This window comes from Procambarus clarkii, chromosome 48 (assembly GCF_040958095.1).
Source record: "Procambarus clarkii isolate CNS0578487 chromosome 48, FALCON_Pclarkii_2.0, whole genome shotgun sequence".
In the NCBI taxonomy this organism is placed as follows: domain Eukaryota; kingdom Metazoa; phylum Arthropoda; class Malacostraca; order Decapoda; family Cambaridae; genus Procambarus; species Procambarus clarkii.
In genome coordinates this window covers 15,778,225-15,784,073 of record NC_091197.1, presented here as the reverse complement: position 1 = coordinate 15,784,073, position 5,849 = coordinate 15,778,225, and positions in this window count along the sequence as shown.

The window sequence follows — 5,849 nt, the reverse complement described above, 5'->3', positions numbered from 1 at the left end:
CTCCAAAGATTTTCTCTAACCAAACCAGCTTCCATAAATGGTATTGTTTACATAACACTCGAGATATCTATATGAAATACGTGTGCTATTTAGATCTAAAAGAGCCAGGGTTTCGTACGAATGGAATGCTTTATGTAGCTTACAAAATACAATAGTCTCATCACTCTAAGGAATAATATGAGCACTCCTGGGCCTGATAAATGCAATCAAAGGCATTGTGCAATGCATACTATTATCAGATTAGCAGAGGTGAGGCTTGGTTGCTGCATTCCGTCTCGGCCTTTGTACGAAATATAGAGAAAAACATTTATTTGAGGTCAGCAGTCCGCATCTTGTCTGTGTATTATACAGACAAGACAAGTCACTTGCTATATGTACTATCATTTTTGTAGAATATATAGCATGCAATATATTTTAACAAGGCAATATGTATAACAAGACTGGACCTTGTTGTAGGTCTCATTTCTCTGAAATGACAGGTTGACATGATTAATTTTATTAATTTTTTATGCACCCTATACCCATCACATATGCGGTGGCGGAAAAGGATAGAGACACATAATGGACTCAGGAACTGATTCCTCAAGTTACATTCAGCTAAGCAAGCAAGTGATCTTGATAAGCAAGTTACACACTTTAATGTACAAGTAAATAGCCTTTTATAGCACAAGTGGCTCAAGAAATGGCCCACAACAGTCCCTGAGCTGTGCAATTTACATTTGTGGTGAGCCAGTTTCACAGTTAATAACCACGTCGCCCAAACTCGTGTAAAGATCAGCAGGCGCGGGGAAGTGTACAGTTATGTGATATACACTATACCTACAGTAAGCAAACTCTGGATATTTGTTGAGGACTTCTGGTAGTACAATATTTTGAAGGAAACACACATTTCTTAATTTCTGATATTTTCAGAGGTAAGTACCGCCCTCCCCTCCACCCCCCCCCCCCATCACCACTTACACCTCTGCTACCACCCCCACCACAGTCACCGGTACTGCACCGCCCCTGGTGTCTCCTACAGTGGTGGAGCGGGACACAGGTTACCACTCTTACAGACGCAAGTGGTAAAGGAAGGTCAGAGAGTAAGGTAATTAGCCGGACCGGAAGCTTATTAGGACCGTATATACGGTGTGTGTGAGTGTGTGTGTGTACTCACCTAGAACTCGCCTAGTTGTGTTTGCGGGGGTTGAGCTCTGGGTCTTTGGCCCCGCCTCTCGTGTGTGTGTGTGTGTGTGTGTGTGTGTGTGTGTGTGTGTGTGTGTGTGTGTGTGTGTGTGTGTGTGTGTACTCACCTAGTTGTACTCACCTAGTTGTGTTTGCGGGGGTTGAGCTCTGGCTCTTTGGTCCCGCCTCTCAACCGTCAATCAACAGGTGTACAGATTCCTGAGCCTATCGGGCTCTGTCATATCTACACTTGAAACTGTGTATGGAGTCAGCCTCCACCACATCACCCCCTAATGCATTCCATTTGTCAACCACTCTGACACTAAAAAAGTTCTTTCTAATATCTCTGTGGCTCATTTGGGCACTCAGTTTCCACCTGTGTCCCCTTGTGCGTGTTCCCCTTGTGTTAAATAGACTGTCTTTATCTACCCTATCAATCCCCTTCAGAATCTTGAATGTGGTGATCATGTCCCCCCTAACTCTTCTGTCTTCCAGCGAAGTGAGGTTTAATTCCCGTAGTCTCTCCTCGTAGCTCATACCTCTCAGCTCGGGTACTAGTCTGGTGGCAAACCTTTGAACCTTTTCCAGTTTAGTCTTATCCTTGACTAGATATGGACTCCATGCTGGGGCTGCATACTCCAGGATTGGCCTGACATATGTGGTATACAAAGTTCTGAATGATTCTTTACACAAGTTTCTGAATGCCGTTCGTATGTTGGCCAGCCTGGCATATGCCGCTGATGTTATCCGCTTGATATGTGCTGCAGGAGACAGGTCTGGCGTGATATCAACCCCCAAGTCTTTTTCCTTCTCTGACTCCTGAAGAATTTCCTCTCCCAGATGATACCTTGTATCTGGCCTCCTGCTCCCTACACCTATCTTCATTACATTACATTTGGTTGGGTTAAACTCTAACAACCATTTGTTCGACCATTCCTTCAGCTTGTCTAGGTCTTCTTGAACAAGCTGAAGGAATGGTCGAACAAATGGTTGTTAGAGTTTAACCCAACCAAATGTAATGTAATGTGTGTGTGTGTGTGTGTGTGTGTGTGTATGAGAGAAAAAATATGTTAATGATTTTATATACAAAAATAGGTCGGGAGTCAGCACATTAGGCTACCAACAGTTATAAAGGTGGGCTCTGAGATTTATCACGTCAAATAACATTTCCAACTTTTCTTCGTGTTCACAGTAATTTTGGGACTAGCCTCGTAGCTAACCTCTGTACCTTACTAATTCTCTCAAGTTTTTTATTTTTTTGAGGCGAGAGCTCGACTATAAATTGCTACAGACATAGATCACTATACAAATATGTCGATCTCTATAAACGGAGACTTACTGTGTCAAGCTCCGTTTTATTTAACGTAACATTCTATTAAATTAAAATGTAAAATGGAGTTAGATGATTAATACTTGATTGTAATCCTGATGTCATTCAAGTATCTTTTTCACTCCAGATTCTCAATAGATTTAATAAAATTAAACATATGCAGGCGATGAATCACAATAACGTGTCTGAAGTATGTTGTCCAAACCACACACTAGAAAATGAAGGGACGACGACGTTTCGGTCCGTCCTGGACCATTCTCAAGTCGAACACAATCGACTTGAGAATGATGCAGGACAGATCAAAAAGTCGTCGTCCCTTCACTTTCTAGTGTGTGGTTTAGTCAACAAAACTAAACAGAGCTTGTAGGTCATATTTAAAAAAAAAAGTATTGCTTTCACAATCAAAGTTTTCTTCTCCATGAAATAACATCGTCATAACATCACTGCTTCTGAGGCTTCCTGTTAAGGCTTTCCGCCACGATGTTTCACGTTCTTCGAATTAGTATCATTCATGTTATGAGTCGATAATGACGAGCACACGTGTTCCCTGACAGGCTTTTTAATGCCGGAACGGTCAATAAAAACCGCTACAGAAGCCCGCAGCAGCTGCGAGGTAATGGACCGGGGCCGGTATCAGTGGGATGGTCCCGTCAGTAAGGTTCGTTATGTTACGCTCGCCTCAGCAATTGTTGATGAAAGGACTAATGTTGATTGTTTTATCATAGGTGTACACAGGGCTGCTCTTGAGAGTCCAGTGGGTTTATTGTTACGGCCGCGATGGATTAATATTCTGTGGACAGTGGGTTTATTTTGAAGGGTCTAGGTTAATTTAGACTTATCTCTTTGGACAAATAGGTTAATTTAGTGTGGTCAGGCAGCCCGTCCTCCAAAAATGGGGAGGTAAATGTAACAGCACAAGTGCAATTATGCACTTTTCATAGCAGTCAGGAATTGTACTTATGTTCACTTAGTATTAAACAGTACTGTAAAATATATTGTGAATATTTGAGTTTACCTGAAAAGCTGAATAGAAAACCACGACCTTACCTAACCTTCTTAGTGTTTGAAGATAAGCATTTTATTGCTTCTTAATTACACTTAGTACTTAACCTATAGCTATATTGATATTACAGTTTTATAAAACTAATAAAACAAAACTAAAATATATCAATAAATTGTAAAGTAACTCAGGATATTTTGGGCCAACTCAGGATGGTTGGGCCCTGGTTGGGTTCCGAACACATTTCAGGACTCGAGTAAACTCTCCGTGTATTTACACGGAGGTGTGTATACTTTTCCTTAGAGATGTATTAACAGTTTGGTTTAATTAACAAAAAGTTTGTACTAATTTCAACGCTTATAAACCAAAGAATTTATTTAGTAATTTATTGTTAAGTAAAATTAAGTGAAGAATTTTGTTAATTAATTAGGTTGATAAAGGTTTATGTCTGAAATTTTCCCAGTAAATACACCTGCGAAATATATAAGATCTTTAGCATGTCTTACTTCGACAGTTCGAATCTTCGTCACGGCCCTTGTGGATTTGTTCAGTCTTCTGCTACACATGTTAGAAGGAACACTGTATTGTTTCCTTAGCAGTCGCTACAAACATCGATAATTACTATGGCATTTTCCCCGTCATTTATCCTTATTACGTTTAAAGAAACATAAAGAGGGATCCAATACTCATCTCTTTGATAAAGTATAATCGGCTCTTTGCTGCCAATTTTAAATTTTGGTTTCAGTCTACGGAATGAGAATTTGTCTTAAGGTGAGGAATGTTTATGTCATTGATTGGCATTAATCGTTTTCTTGACACTATTATACGGGGGAAAACTTTCCATTATATGTGTGTTTCATTCAACGAACCCCGCCCCCCCCCCCCCTTCCCCAGGGTTTTATATTGGGGGCAGACCACATGACCGCTGACGTTATGTTGGGGGTAGACCACATGATTAACCTGTTTTCGCAGGTGGACTAGCATGTGTATCGTCTGTTGTGTGTAATTGCTGCATTATCTCCTTCATTACGGCGTGTGGTTGGGGGCGACTAACAATGACGGCTGAATATTGAGGGCACCTAAAGTGGCAGTGGTGTGTGTGTGTGTGTGTGTGTGTGTGTGTGTGTGTGTGTGTGTGTGTGTGTATACTCACCTATTTGTGCTTGCGGGGGTTGAGCTTGGCTCTTTGGTCCCGCCTCTCAACTGTCAATCAACTGGTGACAGTTTGGTGGTGTGTGTGTTTGTATGTATGTTTGTATGTATGTGTGTGTCTCTCACACACACACACACACTGGAAGAGAGAAGAGTTAGGGGGGACATGATCACCACATCCAAGATTCTCAAAGGAATTGATAGGGTAGATAAAGACAGGCTATTTAACACAAAGGGCATACACACTAGGGGAACACAGGTGGAAACTGAGTGCCTAAACGAGCCACAGAGATATTAGGAAGAATGTTTTAGTGTCAGAGTGGTTGACAAATGGAATGCACTAGGAAGTGATGTGGTGGAGGCTGACTCCATACACAGTTTCAAGTGTAGATATGATAGAGCCCAGTAGGCTCAGGAACCTGTACACCTGTTGATTGACGGTTGAGAGTCGGGACCACAGAGCCAGAGCTCAACCCCCGCAAACACAATTAGGCGAGTACAAATAGGTGAGTATACACACACACACACATAGGTACACCAGGTACACATTTACTGCTAGGTGAACAGGTGCATCAGGCTGAAAAAACTCTGTCCATTTGTTTCCGTCTTGGCCAGTAATAGAACCCGGGCCTTTAGGACTACGACCCCCGAAGGCTATCCACTCAGCCGTCAGGGTCCCCCGCAAAACATAAAATTAGCTAAGTGTAATTACCTAAGTGTAATTACCTAAGTGTAGTTTCAGGATCAGAGTTACATTCGTGGTGTCCCGTCTTCCCATTACTCTTTGTCGTATAACACTTTGTACTCACCTATTCACACACACGCACAGTTTGTGTGCGTGCGCGCATGTGTGTGTGTGTGTGTGTGCGTGTGTGCGTGCGTGTGTGCGTGCGTGTGTGCGTGCACGGGAGAGAGAGAGAGAGTGGAATGCCTAATATAAACAACTTCATATACTTACACTGTTGTGCATAAATTCCTACTAAAGCATGTCGGACAACTACTTAATTACCTATCAATACTTACCTATCAGTATTTATGGGAAAGTGAGGTCCTGCTCTTCTGTGTATGTGAATGTATGTTTATACGTGTGTTTTGTGCGTACGTGTTTGTGTGTGTGTGTATACATTTGTGTGCGCGAACGCCGACCACATGTTACCACCTCTGATTCCCTCCCGCTCCGTTCAAGGTAAACAGGATGCTCCT